This window comes from Triticum aestivum, chromosome 1B (assembly GCF_018294505.1).
Source record: "Triticum aestivum cultivar Chinese Spring chromosome 1B, IWGSC CS RefSeq v2.1, whole genome shotgun sequence".
NCBI classification, from domain to species: Eukaryota; Viridiplantae; Streptophyta; class Magnoliopsida; order Poales; family Poaceae; genus Triticum; species Triticum aestivum.
In genome coordinates, this window is record NC_057795.1 from 376088389 (window position 1) to 376106469 (window position 18081).

The following is an 18081-nucleotide window of genomic DNA, read 5'->3' on the forward strand; positions in this document are numbered from 1 at the left end:
GTCTGTTTTTAATATTGTTTCGTCATGTAGGGACGCACCGTTATTTAGCCCATTTGTTTAAAAGGTACTTCCTTCGTTTTAAATTAAAAATGTTGATTTAGTAACTTTATACTACTACATTTGTTATTAATATATATGGAACAAAGGTGCTTTAAAAAATATGGAACAAAGGGAGTAAAATAGGTATATTGAATGTGGGCGGGCCGGCAGCCCGGCACGCGGCAGTCTTCCCCAGTAAAGTCCTCTCCCCTCCTCCGCCGGAATCCTTCGCCTCTTTTCCTCGTCAGCCTCCTTCTCCCATCTTCTGGTGCCGTCCCATGCGGACGTGGTTCCCTCTGCTGGAAAGCAAGGGTTGTTCGCTATAGTTTGCTTGTATTGTTTGTTCGTCTTTGCTCTCGTCTTTTTCTTTGTTTTCAAGAATCGAATCCAACGAAAATTTTCCCTCTTGAAGACCAATCTCGGTTGACCCTATCCAAGCCGCCCTCAAACTAATACTACCAGCACCAGTTTGTTTGTTTTCGAAATAAACCGGGGATTCCGCCATGCCCCGCGGCAAGTCCTCCTCCGGCGGCAGCTTGTTCTACCGGAGGAAGCACTCATGGCGCCGCGATGAGTTAGTGAGCAGGAGCACCCTGCATCTGGTGAGGGCCTTCTTCATCATATCCCATCAATTGCTATCAGTTGCCACTTGCCAGTCAGAATCGGTCTGCACACATTGTTTCTTTGTGCGTATTGGGGAGGTGGCAAAATTGTAATATTACGTTTGACATTCTCCAAGTCAGCAGCATTTTGTTGATATATTTTAGTCTGCTATGTTGCTAATTATTATGGCCGCTTTGAATATTCAGAGTCCTTCTATTTTTTTGTGTATTTTGATGACATGTTTTCTGTATCGCTGTGAATATTCAGAAGTTGTACCTGTACTAAAACAGTTTATCAGGCTTTATGCAGTCAAGAGATCAAATTTCATGACTAAGGCATCACAGACTCATGTCAGACTTCTTTTTATTTGGAAAGGAGTTATTGTTAGTTTTAGGGTAAAACATGTGGCATCATTCCCAGAATATGATAGGGATTTGTAAGATCATATAGTTGCAACAGGCTGTTGTTGTTACTGGCCTCATTATTCTGATGTTTCTTATTGATTTTTATGGCAACACCTGCAGCTGGACTTCGATGACGGTACACCACCAGAACATGCTTGGAGAAGAAAATTAAGTAGTCACGCTAATAGACTGAAGGAGTTCAATGTTACGTTCAGAGAAGCATTTAAAATGGTATGAAAAATGCAATTGTCAAACAGAGGTACTAACTGTCCCTGTTGTCATTCTTCTGAAATCTTGAGGAAGATGTCCAAATTATGTTTTTCCCTTGACCATCAGATGAAGCTTGGTCTCCGGCTTTGGTCATATGTTCGAGAAGAAGCTTCCCAGGGAAGGGTAATGCATTGGCATGCTATTTTTTTCTTCTTAAGCATGCATCTAAATTCACATAATTTGTATTAGAATTTAGAAGAAAGACACCGAGAAGCCTCAGAATATAAACCCATACCAAAAACCAATTCCAAACAAATGAAATAAAATTATAAAAAAGAAGAAGAACATTGAAACAAAGAACATAAATTTCTGATCACGGCAAAACTGTAGCAGCAGCTGCTGACACAGGTCCCTGCTCTGGGATGCTGATGTATCAAGAGCCTGCTGGCTGTGCATTTCATATTACTAAATGTTCTACATAAGGAAAACCTTGTTACATTCAAGTGTACCTTTATTTATTGGCTCCTTTTAACATGGATATTTATCAATTTCCAGAAAGCACCAATTGATCCATTCACGAGGGAGAGCAGCAAACCATCAGCCTCACAAGGAGTACCCCTTGGTGGGATGGGGTGTGTGTAACTCATGATGATAAATTTCACAAACATGCTTCAGTTATTTCTGTTGCCAACAATCACTCCCTATTTATGATTTATTCCCCTTTTCAGGACTGGTAGCATATCAAGAGGTTTTAGAGGGGAGTTCAAACATTGGCAGATAACCCCTGGTTCATGTGATATGTCACCAGTGATGGAAAACCATTTTTCGGTGACTGAGACCTTTTACCCTGCTAAACATGCTATATCCTCACTTTTTTCTCAGTTTCATTATTTTTCCTTGCTTCTAATACATATTGTTATGGATCCCAATTTTGAACAATATTTTATGATGAATCTAATGAGGTGTACATGTTGATATATGTATTCTATTAATTGGTCAAACATAAAGAAAAATTGACTTAGGACAAAGCTAGAACTTCTAATAATTTGGAACAAAGGGAGTACTTTATATTACCCCCCCCCCCCCCCCCCCCATTATCCTTTGGAATAGTTGTTTGGAATGCGATACTTCATGGTGTTATCAGCCAACAGACAGTACATAATTATTGAGAACCCTCTTGTTGTGTTAGCCACTAGGTAGATAGATCATAGATGCACTGCTAGTTAATTAAGCAAAAATATACTAATGTCCTAATATTTTGTTACATATTGAAAATGGCATCATGTTTTTGGATTGTTGAGGTTTGATGAAAACTCACTCGTTCCATACTAAAAACAAATGCCCTTGAAGATTATTCTGCCTCATGTGTTAAGTAAGTTTTTTTTTCATGACCATGCGTGTTAAGTAAGCTTTGTGATGTATCTTTATCTACACTCTTAAGTTCAGCAAGCAGTGCATGATTTTGCTAAAAGTATAATTTCTTACCTAAAATACACCTCTCATTTTTTTAATCATTCTGTTCTTAATTCACTGCAGATCTTTATAACTAGAGAAGGAGGAAGCAAAAAGTACTCCTCAGTTTTAGCTCCTGGTCAGCATGATGGTTTAAAGTATGTTTTTTTTTTGCCCTGTCAGACAACACATTCTTAATTTCCTGAAATTTTATCCATGGATGTTCTGCCTAATGGTTAATGGATGCAAGTCTGGAATCTTCTCTTCGGTCTTTGTCTGTAAGAATATATATCAGTCATGACACAGTACAACAATAACAAAAATGACTTTCAGTCCCAAACAAGTTGCGGTAGGCTAGAGTTGAAACCCATAATATCTCGTAGTCATGGTTCTGGCACATGGCTAGCTAACTTCCATGCGCCCCTGTCCATGGCTAGTTCTTTGGTGATATTCCATTCCTTCAGGTCTCTCCTTACGGACTCCTCCCATGTCAAGTTTGGTCTACCTCAACCTCTCTTGACATTATCAGCACACTTCATCCTTCCGCTACGCACCGGCGCTTTTGGAGGCCTGCGCTGTATATGCCCAAACCATCTCAGACGATGTTGGACAAGCTTCTCTTCACTTAGTGTTATCCCGACTCTATCATGTATATCATCATTTCAGAGATGATCCTTTCTTGTGTGGGCACATATCCATCTCAGCATGTATATCTCCACTACACCTAACTGTTGGACGTGTCGCCTTTTTGTTGGCCAACATTTCTGCGCCATACAACACCGCAGGTCGAACCGCCGTCCTATAGATAGCGCCACTTCATCCATCCAACTTTGATTTGATGGCCCACATCTTCATCGATATCACCATCCTTCTGCAGTATTGACCCCAAATATCGAAAGGTTTCCTTCTGAGGTACCACCTGCCCATGAAGGCTAACCTCCTCCTCCTTGTGCCTAGTAATCAGTTTTAGTTCTACTAAGCCTAAAAGCTTTCGATTCCAAAGTTTGTCTCCACAACTCTAACTTTCTAGTAACCCCAGTCCAGCTAACGGCGACTAGCACCACATCATCTGGAAAGAGCATACACCATGGGATATTTCTTTGAATCTCCCTTATGACCTCATCCACCAAAGCAAAAAGATAAGGGCTCAAAGCTGACCCTTGGTGGCTGGTGCAGTCCTATTTTAATTGGAAACTCATCGGTGTCGCCATCACTTGTTCGAACACTTGTCACAACATTGTTTTACATGTCCTTGATGAGGGTAATGTACTTTGTTGGGACTTTGTGTTTCTCCAAGACCCACCACATGACATTCTACGATTATCTTATCGTAGGCCTTTCAAGTCAACGAACATAATATGTAGGTCCTTCTTTTGCTCCATGTATCTCCATAAGTTATCGTACGAGAAAATAACTTCCATGGTCGGCCTTCTAGGCATGAAACCAAACTGATTTTTTGTCACGCTTGTTATTCTTCTGAAGTGATGCCCAATGACTCTCCTATAGCTTCATTCTATGGCTCATCAACTTAATTCCACGGTAATTTATATATTTTGGAACACCCCTCTTATTCTTGAAGACTGGTACTAATATACTCCGCCTCCGTTCTTCGGGCATCTTGTTTGATCGAAAAATGAGGTTGAAAAGCTTAGTTAGGCATACTATTGCTATCTCCAAGGCATCTCCACAACTCTGTGGGAATACAATTAGGGCCCATGCCCTTGCCTCCTTTCATCATTTTTGAAGCCTCCTTGGCCTCCTGGATTTGTCACACAAAACGTCGTTGGCATCATTAAGGAGTCGTCCAACTCAATGGCAGGGCCCTCATTCTCTCCATTCAACAGTTTGTCGAAGTACTCTTGCCATCTATTCTTTGATCTCCTCGTCCTCCTCGTCCTTCACCAAAAGTCGATTTGCTCCATCTTTGATGCATTTGACTTGGTTGACATCCCTCGTCTTCCTCTCTCGGATCTTGGCCATCTTATAGATGCTCCTTTCGCCTTACTTCATGTTTAAACGCTAGTAGAGGTCCTCATACGCCCGACCCCTTGCTTCACTCACCGCTCGGTTTGTGGTCTTCTTTGCCACTTGTACTTCTTTATGTTGTCAGCACTCCTATCCAGGTGTAGGCATCTGAAACAATCTTTCTTCTCCTTAATAGCCTTTGGAAAATCATCGTTCCACCACAAGTTATCTTTAGCTTCGCTTCTACTTCCCCTGGTCACCCCAAACACAAGTCACCATCTTCATCCACATATTGTTTGCACCACCTCCTTCCTTCCAAGAGCCTTCTTTAATAACCCTTTCCTTGAAAGCCTGAGCTGCCCCCATCCCCTTGAGCTTCCACCACTTCGTTGTAGCGACTTTGGCGCACTTATCCCTCTAGACACATATCCGGAAGCTGAAGTCAGCCACACCAAGCTTATGTTGAGGGACAACACTCTCTCCAAGTACTACCTTACAATCTAGGCAAGCACACATGTCCTCTCTTCTCGCGAGGAAGAAATAAATCTGGCTAGAGTGTTGACCCCTACTAAAATTGACTAGATAGGATTCTCTTTAAAGAGGGAGTTAGCTACGATGATGTCATAGGCTAAAGCAAAGCTTAAGGCATCCTCTCCTTTCATTCCTGCCGCCATAACCAAAGCCCCCATGCACCCTTTCAAAACCTGTGTTAGATGTACACACGTGGCCATTGAGGCCCCCCCTCCTGTGAAGAGCTTCTCGCCAATAGGCACACTCTTAACCATGTCCTAGGCCTACCCAGAACTCCCTCTTGGTGCTCTCATTGTGGCCTACTTGCGGGGCATATGCGCTGATAACACTGTGAACTAAGTCCCAAACTACCAGCTTTATCAGGAGAATCCGGCCCCCTTGCCTCTTGATGTCCGCCACTCCATACTTGAGGCTCTTGTTGATCAAGACGCCTGCTCCATTTTTGTTTGTAGTTGTCCCCGTGTACGATAGCTTGAAGCCAGTGTCCTCCACCTCCTTTGCCTTTTGCCCCTTCCATTTAGTTTCTTGTACGCATAAGATGTCAACACGTCTCCTCGTCGCTGTATCAACTAACTCCTGTAACTTACCCGTCAGGGACCCTACATTCCAACTATAAGCAGATCCTACGTGGCTTGGCTAGCTTCCTTACCCTTCGCACGCGTCAAGTCAAATGCGAAGATCCTTGCTCACTTTTCACTACACCTGGGCGTCGATGTAGTGAGCCACTAAGGATGCGACGACCCGATCGTTGCTCACTTACCACCGTATCCAGATCAAGATACGGCGCGCCACCAAGGGGGTGACGGCCCGGCCCTTACCCATTTAACACCACACCCTGGTTCATGGCATGTCGCAAAGAGGGTTATGCCCCAACATAGTCCTTTTGGGTTTCATTTCCATAAGAGTGGCTGAGGTTTGACATCTGTTCGCCAAGCCTATCACTACCCTCCTCCTTTACCCGGGCTTGGGACCGGCTATGTTGAGACAACATAGGCGGAGTTAGTCATGACACAATCTATTATAAAAAATAATTATATAATTATTTAACTGATTTGCGGTCCTAATCACATTTCTCATATGAAGGCCATGGATCTTTTTGTAATACACCCTTTCAGTACCTAATTGCCGGTCTTTAGACTATTTCTGTTCAATTATATGGACAATATAGACAAGCATGATCCCCCTTTTGTGGGGGGTTCTTTCTAGCTTTTAATATCAGTTGTATCGTAAATACTTGACTGATCATTTCATGTTTCTTGATTCAGAAAATCTAGCGATGATGGCATATCATCCTGGGATTGGAAATTAAGGGGTGCTCGTTCAACATACCATGCTTTGTTTCCTCGAGCATGGACTGTTTATGATGGTAATGCTACTCATTTATTTTAGTAAGAAATCACTCCAAGCAGTAAGATGGACATCATGATAACAAGATCGCTCCAGTTTCCTTATCTTATGGCTCATAGGTCATAGTTTTTAGTTGGGCATGCACAATAGCTGTATATGATGTTCGAGCTTTCCACATCTGTCTATTATATATTATATATATATACTAAAAGCACAATATGGTTGAAAATAGAGAGATATGCTAGAAATTTCCACAAAAAGAAAAACATCCGATCGTTGATCTGGTGGACCGTCTCTTTATAGTAGATCACAACCTTTCGATCTATATAATCGTACCTAAACAGATCATACCCGTTAGATCAACATAAATGTACCTAAATGATCGTACCCATTAGATCTAGTATATAAGCATGCCTAAACAGATCCCATCTGTTAGATTTGTGTAAATGGACCTAAACAGATCGATTCTTTGTAATTGTGCCTAAACATATCACACCTATTAGATCTTCATAATTGTACCTCCACAAGATCATAACTGGTAGATTGCGTAACTATAGCTACATTGTACCTACAGTCCTACACAGATCGTACCTGGTATATTTTGTAACTCTAGCTACATAAATCACCAATTGTACATCATCACAGTTGCATTTAGAAAAATCTCACACGCAAAAATATTTTTAAGCGCACATGTTAATTATTATTAGTTGAACTATAAACGATATTACATGTATGCTAAATGTTATTTAAATAACTTAGACCCCACTACATACACTAATGATGTGCAATGGATACATGACTCCTATAAAAATATAGTACATAATTTCCTTTTACCATATTATGCTCTGTAAATAATTAGACTACCGACAACATACAAATTCTTTAGGACGATACACTAAAAAAGTGGTTGGAAAGTTATTAGGCTCCAGCATGAGCATCGACAAAGTAGCGCTTATTGATTACTAGAACCTAAGGACTGAAGGCTGAGGGTGCTAATCATTGATTTGTTAATTTTTTTGTTTTAGTTATAAAAGAAGGATCCAATTGTATAAGCAAAATCTCAGTGCAAGCATAATTCGAGGAGGATATGAACAGAAGCAGATAAAATGACATAGGGCAAATAACACGTCGTTTTAGACATGGATACAGGCCTGCGCTAGCGACCATATGATAATTGATCTTGCAGGTCTGCATATTGCGGGTTAGTTTGGTTGGTGTCATCCACACCTATGGTATAAACAGGTTATTGAGAAAAAAAAATCAATATCATTAGATTTTTCTAAATATTTTCAATTCTTTTGCTATTTCTTAGCAACATAATCATATATTCATATACAAAATGAAGGTCGAAGTTACAGCTTAGGACTGCATCCATGTCTAAAACGACGTGTTATATGCAATGAAGGGGGTAAAATGCAAGAAAAAAAATGTTTGTATAAGATAAAAATAAAAAATAAATACTGAACACTTGCCACTGAATTATAAACTGCTAAGTGCTTTTAGTATGAACTAAATGCGTAATGCACGTTGATATCAGATAGAAAATTAATTGCATGTTTATATTAGGCAGAAAATTAATTACACGTTAATATTAGGTAGGATATCAATTACATGTTAATTACGTGGATAGTCTATATTTGTTATGTTATTAATTGCACGCTAAACATGTTAAACACTCGCCATTGGAGCAATATAGGCTTTGTTGTTGTTGTTGTTGTTGTTGTTGTTGTTGTTGTATAGATATAGATTATGAGGCACATCATTAAAGGTACTGCAAACATGCTAATGAGACTCACAAGTTCTTATCCATTTGATTTAAAAGGTGAACCTGATCCTGAATTGAAATTATCTTGCCGTCAAATATCTCCATTTATTCCCCACAACTATGAAGAGAGTAGTCTCCCAGTCTCCGTTTTTGTCTACACTGTAAGTTCTTCATTACTTGTAGGAGCAATGGTTATTATGGCGCGATATAGACTTAATGTTTCACATGTCTGAAATTTGAACTCCTCATTGTATAAGCTTGTATGCAGAGCTTGTGTATGTTTATGAAGAGTGTATACGCTGTTAACACACTGAGAATATTACTGTACATTTAAGTACTGTGGCACGACCACCAATTTTATTAGAGATTTTTGATTTAGCATCATGCTTTTTCTTATTAATAACTGCTGCCTTATGTAGTATTTGTAATCTTATGTTTGTATGGGTATGAAAATTGTGCAGCTAGTGAATACCGGAAAGGAAAGGGCACAAAGTCAGCCTAGTAATGACCTGGGCGGTAGTAACTTGCTACTCTTTTACTCCAATGTTCTTATGTAATTTTTTCTTCTGTTTCTTTGATTTAATCATGTTCTGTTCTTGATGCGATCCAGAATTCTATTGGTGGACTTTCACATCAGTCTGGTGGTCATGTAAATGAACCATTCATGTCAGTTGGGCTTTGCTTAGTACAGTTTATGCTATAACTAAAAATATAGTGAAATGATTTGTAATCTGTTTCGTATGCAGTGGAGAAAATGGAATTTCTGGTGTTCTCCTACATCACAAGTAATGTCATCAACTGTCCATAATTGTCTTTCCTATGGTCATTTGGCAGATTTCCCTTAAGCATTTCTATGAAGTGCCAAATGCAAACTAAGAGCTTCTAGCTGATCATTGTTTGCAACAGTATCTCCACACTGGCTTGTTCTGATCGATTTGGGGACGGAGTTTTTTCAGTCACATAACGTATTCTCATCCCTATATTTCTATTAGAAGCACCAACAATCTCTGTCTAAAGAAGCAATAAGTTTTTGCCAGATACATGACATTCTCTGCACGTTTCTTCTAATCTAGTGTTTTGCTTATCTAGCAATAATTATCAATTACAAACGTTGCAGGACTGCCAACAATAATCCTCCAGTAACATTTGCTGTTGCTGCACATGAAAACCAAAATGTTGCCAACGTAAAAACTAGCCAGTCTTTTGGGTATGAAACCCATTTGGGCGAGAGTAGTACTAGGATGGGTGACCTCCTGGGAAGTCCTCGTGAAAGGGTTTCATATCTAGCCTACCCCAACTTGTTTGGGATAAAAGGCTTCGTAAGCAAAAAAGTAAGCAAAACAGTGTTGCCAATTTTTGGGCTTTCTGGAGAAAGTTCAGTCACTGCTAAGGAGATGTGGGGCACAATGGTCCAGGTGATTTTTCCTTTTGTCCTACAGTCAGAATGCACCTCTTTTTTGTAGGCTTGGTATTGGATATTCGTGCAAAGAAGTGAATCATACATTGAACCGATTTGTCTGTTTGAAATAAACAAAAACTGGCAAAAAAAATTGACTGTACTCTATGTCTTGCCATATAATTTTTGAAAGGGTGGTTGCTTTGACCAAGATAATTTCAATGCTGGCCCCAGCATGCCTTCTTCAGTGGGTGATACAGTTTGTGCAGCAGTTTCTGCTTCAACCTGGGTTGAACCACATGGAAGATGTACGGTCGTATTTTCGTTGGCTTGGTCTTCTCCCGATGTTAAATTTAAGAAGGGAAGTACGTACCACAGGTAAATTCTATTTTCCAAACTTCTTATGTTTGGTGATAATAATGCTAAGTCCAAATGAGTATGTTGATTCATCTATTCTGAACTCCAAAACATGTATGTTCTGCACACTCATTAGTTTATCCTCCATCCTTACTGTAGCATTATACTTCATAGAACATAGTGATTGTGATTTTATAAACTTAAATCGAATTCCGTAGGCTGAATTTATAATTCTGCTACCTTTTTTTAAACTTTCCGTGTTTATTTATCTGAATATATACTAAGATCAATAAGACCAGCTGTTCCATTTGTTTAATAAGGTTTGATTTCGTGCTCTTTTGGCAGGAGATATACGAAGTTCTACGGAACTTCCCCAAGATCTGCTATAAACCTAGCGCAAGATGCCTTGATGAGTATGTTTTTGTTTTAAAAAATTGTGGCATACATTTGGTATATGTTGACTATAGCAGTTAATTTTCTCCTCATACATGAAGATTATGGTTTGATTACTCTATTCTAGCGGTGCTCTCTCTGTTGAGATATTTTTCTGGTTAATTTATTACTTCTGAATCTGTCTATTGATTCCCATCTGATTGACAGAGTACAAGCATTGGGAAGAGGAAATCGATAAGTGGCAGACCCCAATTCTCCGTGATGAGAGGTTTCCAGAATGGTACAGTATAATACTTGTGCATGACTTACACTCATAACTATTTCTAAGATTATTAAGGAAATAGCCTACTTTCTGCCCCAAAGTATCACAAATGTTCCTCTTAACCCCCTAATAAGCTATATTTTGCATTGTTACATCTCGGAGTTTTAATACTGGACCATTTCTCTAGGAGGGCGATTTTAGGAGCCGTCCTCTGTTCTTGTCTACTGGGGCATTATAGGCTACTCTGTACTCTCTCATTTCTTCTCTTTGGCTGTAAATCAATCAGTTATCCATGTATAAGCCTCTCCGCCTGCTTGTCCTGCTTGGCAACCAAGGTGCCATCTTCTCTCCTGGATCTTCCTCATCATGCATGCTAGTTGTTGCAGTATTGTGGCCGTTCATCCCACTCGGATGCTTTGAGGTATCTGATTCCGAAGGCTCCACCGTAACCCTAAGACTCGTGATAGTCACGTCAGCTATGCATGCCTCGTGGGCTGTCATGCAAAGCCGAGTCGGACCGGGTCATATGCCCATCATTGATGGCCCCCGAGATTGGGATGAGAACCGCAGAGGGCCAGGCCGTCTGCCCGCCCTCCACGGCCCTAAGATTCGAACTGCTTCCTTTACCACTGACTGAGAGCCCATCGATGACAAAGATGAAGAAGCCACCACTCGCCGCACCGTTGACAAGGACAGGTGAGACCCTGCCGATGATGCAACATCTCTCCATCCTGCCGTGGAGATCACGTCGACTAGGACGACAGGCTCCCGTAGTACCACCTGGAGAGGCCCCTTCCAACGCCTCAGCTCCGGCGACGGTAGCTGCTTCACCACGCACACTGCAGTCGGCGATCCTGCGAACACGCCGTCAGACGCCAACAGCCCAACGGTCGGATCGGTGCTGGGCATCATGGGGTCAACAACGAAGCCGCCTATAAGACGGAGTAGGCAACGGCGAGTGCAGTAAAAACATTTACCGATGGGATCGTCCCTCCACCCCTCCCCCTGATCGTCCCTCCGTTTTTTGCGTTCATAGTCGTTCAAAGTTCAGGGTGGTTAATTATTCAGAAAATTAGTTTCATGGTCAACCTGAGGTGCGATACTCTTGCCTTTGGGGGAGTGAGGTGGACAGTTTCCAATTATTAATCACATGGAATTTGAGCCTTCACTTCATATGTCTTTTAGAGAATCTACTTTTTTGTCTAGCTTTAGCCATGCACGATAAATATATATTTACGCGCTACATTCTACTTTACTCTTGCAGGTACAAAATTACTCTCTTCAATGAGTTATACTTCCTAGTGGCTGGAGGAACTGTTTGGATTGGTAATCATCTCTCCAGATCCTTATTCCTGATTTTCCTTTTCTCTCTGTTGATAGGATTTGACTTGATAGTCTCATCTTGGAATGTCCTTGTCCAGACCTCACCTTCCAAGTTAACAACCCCTTTGTAGCACAGTATTTATTTTACATGAACGGAGACATTACAATACAAATTTGTATTTTCTCCATTCATGAATATTCATGTGGAGTATTCCACATGAACTACCACTAGGTTATTTCTATGTAGAAATAGTTCACTGCAATATTAAGCTGTTTAGAACAAGAGAAAACAAATTCCTCAGGAAATATTTATTTATTTGGAACGAACAAGTTCTTATTGATCTATATAGCACATTTATTTCAAGTCTAAGTTCTTTTGGAACAAAGAAAACTTATTCGATGTGATTGGTTCCAGAGTATATTAACACAGTACTAAATTAATCTTGTCATTTTAATTGCATCTACTCTCATGAATGGTGACAATGCCAAAAGATATAATTATGTGTATGCTTCTATAATGTAGTTTTGTAATTACTGATCTAGTGGTATGTACTCCCAGACAGTGATTTGAGTTCAAGTCTACCTGAGGACAGTGATTTACCACTTCATAACAGCACTTGCAACTCTACAGTTCCACTTATTGGTTCTAGCCCACCTGATTTTGATGACAAAGAAAATGTTGGGAAGTTTTTGTACCTTGAAGGAGTGGAGTACTTCATGTGGTGCACTTACGATGTACACTTCTATGCTTCGTTTGCTCTGTTGGATCTCTTTCCTAAGATTGAGCTGAGTATTCAACGGGACTTTGCTAGAGCTGTTTTGCGTGAAGATAAAACTAGAGTCAGATTTCTTGCTGATGGTACATGGGGCACACGCAAAGTAATTGGTGCTGTTCCCCATGATCTCGGAGCACATGATCCTTGGCATGAATTGAATGCATACAATATACATGATACAAGTAGATGGAAAGATCTGAATCCCAGGTTTGTGCTCCAAGTTTACAGGGATTTTGCTGCAACAGACGACATGTCATTTGGCAAGGATGTCTGGCCTGCAGTTTGTACTGCTATGGAATACATTGAACAGTTTGATCGTGATGGTGATTGTATGATTGAGAATGATGGTTTTCCTGATCAAACTTATGATGCTTGGACTGTTCTTGGAGTAAGTGCCTACTGTGGTTGTCTTTGGCTTGCTGCCCTTCAAGCTGCAGCCGCAATGGCCCGCAGCCTTGGACATGATGACTATGCTGACAGGTGCATGGTGAAATTTGCGAAGGCTAAACACGTGTTTGAAGCCAAGTTGTGGAATGGTTCATATTTCAATTATGACAGTGGAACAAGTTACAGTAGCCGCTCCATCCAGGCAGATCAGTTGGCCGGACAATGGTACACTGCATCATCTGGCTTGCCACCTCTGTTTGATGAGGACAGAATAAAATGCACGCTTCAGAAAATATTTGACTATAATGTGATGAGGGTGAAAGGAGGACGCATTGGAGCAGTCAATGGTATCACCCAAATGGGAAGGTAGACGAGACATGTATGCAGTCAAGAGAAATCTGGACTGGAGTAACATACAGTTTAGCTGCAACGATGCTGCTCCACGGAATGGAGGATCAGGCTTTCACTACAGCGCAAGGCATTTTTCTTGCAGGATGGTCTAAAGAGGGCTATGGGTATACCTCTTGTTTCATCACTATCTTTTAAAGTTTTAGTGTTTCACATATATTTGCTTTTGATCAGGATCATGCTTTTTAGTGTTGATGGTTGCCCTATCTTAAATTCTTAATTCATCTAATAATGCCTATGATTTCATTAAATACCACTTGTTCATTGGTTGTTGGATATAATCATATAGGGACTCAATTTATTTGAGATAACTGGTTGTTGGATATAAGCTATAAATAGTTAACATATCACTTCAATCAGGTATTGGTTTCAAACTCCAGAAGCATGGACTATTGATGGCCACTATAGATCTCTGATATATATGCGCCCGCTTGCGATATGGGCAATGCAGCATGCGCTGTCTCCTCCAAGGGCGATCCTCGAGGCCCCAAAGGTAAATACAATGGAGAGGGCCTACGTTTCTCCTGGTGCGCTCCAGTTTCTCCAGGATAGCGTCAGGAAGATCACTCCCAAGAGTGGCTGTTTTTGAGCCAATGTGTATGTGGTCTGTGGTTGCTGGTGTGATTAGAGATTTAGCTCAATTATTCCTGTACATGCATCTGTAAAGAAATGCAGAGTTGCAATTTCCTTTCTGCGGAGGGAACTTCATGTGCAACCAATCTTGTATATTGTGATCATTGTCAGTGAACCCAACTCTGTACAGTACTGTACATTATATGTATAGACCCCATGCGATGTTGCGTGAATTGGTTGATGAAAATTTGGGTTGATAACATGACAACCAAAACTAAAAATGCATATGACTTACTATATCTGATTATGTATAACTATATCGGATTATGTATAAGTATAAAATATGTATTGAATACAAGTAGAATAATTGAATGGAGAACATTTTCCCATGCATGGTTGAATGTTGTGGTGGGTTTTTTGTCATGCATGATTGCATGTTAAGGTTGGCCTTTCCTATTCGTGATTATATGGTGATGTGGCATGCTTGCATGTTGAGATAAATAAGTTAATGGAGATAACTCCCTTAGAGCATCTCCAACAGCCGCGCTAAGCGCCGCGCGCAAAAAACCTGTTTGCCGCGCGTGCTTCGGCTGGTTTAGCGCGGCCGCCAGCGCTGGCTCCAGCAGCCGCGCTATAATGCAGCGCGTGTGCGCCGCTCCAGCAGAGCGCAAAAATACAGCGCGCGCGCCGCACAAATCACATATACATTTCAAAGAAGAAGAGCAAAAATGATCAAACAAACAAAATAAATCAACAATAAATAGTTCAATTTCGTTATCATTACAACTCAAACAAATAGTTTATCGTTCAGTACAACAAATAATGCAATAAACACAACAAATAGTTCATGAACAATACAATGTCAAATGCAGAAATCATCATGCTCTTTGTCGTCCATACCATGCCCACCACTCTTCAATCAGATCATTCTGAAGTTTATTATGCGTTGTGGGATGCCGAATGGCATGATAGGAGGCAATAAAACGGGCTACCCTTTCAGCCCTCCGTCGCACTCGCACGGGATGTCCCAAGAGTTCATACTGTGAGTAGTCTAAATCTTGGCCACACTCATTCTCGATGATCATGTTGTGCATGATCACACAAGCGTGCATGATGTATCAAAGCATTTTTTGATCCCAAAATCTAGCCGGTCCTCTCACAATAGCAAATTGGGCTTGCAAAATCTCAAATGCTCTCTCCACATCTTTTCTAGCCGCCGCCTAAGCATTGTGGAAATCAAGATATTTCTTACCTTCCGGCTTTTTCAACGGCTTCACGAAGATTTGCCACTTTGGATAAATGTCATCCGCTAGATAATAGCCATAATTGTACGTACGACCATTTGCTACAAACTGCACAGGTGTCAACTCACCGTTTGCAATCTTATTCATTAGTGGTGACCGGTTGACAACTTTGATGTCATTCAAAGATCCAGGCATTCCAAAAAATGCATGCCAAATCCAAGTCTCCTGATCGACCGCCGCTTCAAGGATTATAGTGGAACCCTTTTTTTGGCCATGGAATTGCCCATGCCATGTCTTTGGACAATTCTTCCAACTCCAATGCATGCAACCTATTGAGCCAAGCATGCCAGGAAAGCCGCGCGCTTTGTTCATCGCCAATAGCCTTGCGGCGTCTTCAGCAGTGGGAGATCTCAAATACTCCTCGCCAAACACTTGCACAATTCCCACTGCAAAGCGCTTGACACACATGATGGCTTGGCTCTCACCCATAGCCAAGTGATCATCAACTAGATCAGCCGGGATACCGTATGCCAACATACGCAAAGCGGCTGTCACCTTCAGAAAGGTGCTATGCCCGAGCTCTCCGGCGGCATTCCTTCTTTGCTGGAAAAACCGGTCATGGCTCGCTAGTTTCTCTGCAATGCGCCTGAACAAGTCGGTGCTCATCCTAAACCGGCGACGAAAATACGACTCCGGGTATGTGGGATTCTCCACGAAATAGTTCTTCATCAATCTGTTATGGGCATCAATCCTATCTCTCCAAATTTTCTCCCGTTCCATAACCGAACCACCGTGCTTCGGTTTTTTATTGATATGCATAGCTAGGATCATTGCAAGATCCTCCTCCTCTTCCATATCAAATTCTTCTTCGGAAGAATCATACGACGAACTCATCTACAATGTTTAATACTATACTATAAAAACTACAATTCAAAACATGCACCAAATTCATGAAGTTTGAGCAATACATACCTTGTAGGCGTTTTGTCGAACACCTTGTGGGCGCGGCGCGGCAGCGAGCGCTCGGACGTTGTTCCTCGGACGACGGAGGCGCGTGAGCACCGGCGGGACTAGGAGGGGATGGGCGGAAGCGCGGCGGCGCGGGGATAGGCCGGGGAAGCGCCTGAACGGTCGCCGGGGGGCGCGGGCGGCGGCGGCGGCGCGGCCGGATGGGGGTGGAAGTGGGAGAGGAAGTGCGAGAACGAGCGCTCGAGTGTGCCGCACGCTACAGCGGGCGCCCGAAATACACCGCGCGGGGCAGTGTTTCCGACAGCGCGCCCAATTCGTTATAGCGCGCGCGCTGGAGCGACCCGCCGCGTTGCGCGCGCGCTAAAACCGACTAATTTGCGGCGCGGCGCTTGTTTAGCGCGGCTGTTGGAGATGCTCTTAGGTATATAAGAATGTGAAAAATCTCATCTCTATTGTTTTGTCCTTTTAAAAAAACTTGTCTTGTTGATAATGTTGTGTGGTACCTTGCCATATCTTACAGATTCGCATAAGAAGGGATCTGGGTCGCATGGCACCACTAGAAATCCAAGTTTGGCCGGGGTGTGTGTTTTAATGACGAATTTGATTATATTTGGATCCTAGGTCTAATTTAATAGGGTTTTCCGGCGTGCTAACCAGCGAACATCGGTTTTTTAAGCAATCGCAGTGAATACCCTTAGGACAGTTACAGTCAGATCCCGATCAACGCATGGCAATTACTCTGTGCAGCATGGTAATCTTTTCTGCCATTTCTTTTACTATGTGGCAAAACAAAATTAGAGCATGGCAAATCCGTTACAACAACATGTCAATTTTATCTGTTTTCGCATGACAATAACGGAAAATCTTAAAAATCTGACATCAGCGTTTTTACATTTCCTTTTCTTTATTGTCATGGAAGTTCATGAAATAACGTCCTTGTTTTTCATTGGAAAAACCAATGCCAATATCAAGATCAATCTCCTTTCTTTTTTTGGGAGCAGAGCTGAAAAAGACAAGAAACACCAATGATATTTCGTTCATTAGAATGTTGATTCCTCACAATCGCACTTTCTGATGTTGTGGAACCATGGCAATTAGAATCTCAAGAAGCGGCAACACCTATGATACAAGGATCATCGACTTACATCATGATATATTTTTCTTCCCGGTTCTTATTTTGGTTTTCTTATCATGGATGTTGGTTCACACTTTATGGCATTTTGGCGGAGCAAACTAATCCAAACCCACAAAGGTCTAATCAAATAATTGCATGATTTGTTTTCTGGGGTGAAACGTGTGGGGCATGTGTGTTGACACGTATAGGCTGCATGTTAGTGGTGTCGGTATACTCAAAAAATTGGTTCCCTCCGAGCACACCAAAATGGGCCTCACAAAAAAAAATATCCATGGTTAAGTTGTTGCCGATGTTGAAGAAGCTTGGCCTCGTCCAGTTATACTACGACTACGAGTCAATTATGAATCACTCACAAGAACTAAAGAAATGCTCCAAGCACGACACCTGACATCTTGATGAATTCCTAAGCACGACCAAGCTCCCGAGTACGACCAAGCTCTCGAGCACGGCCAAAGCCACCGAGCGTGGCTACCCCAGGCTTAAGCTTTGGATTAGGCAAAGTAAATTTGCCTACAACATATTTAATGTCAAGCAGGAGAAAC

The 18081-nt window shown here is 41.6% G+C and overlaps 1 pseudogene; it reads left to right on the forward strand.

The window, feature by feature from the left end:
* The first annotated feature begins 210 nt into the window (after positions 1-210).
* LOC123125453 (non-lysosomal glucosylceramidase-like) lies at positions 211-14438 on the forward strand (annotated as a pseudogene).
* Positions 14439-18081: the final 3643 nt, after the last annotated feature.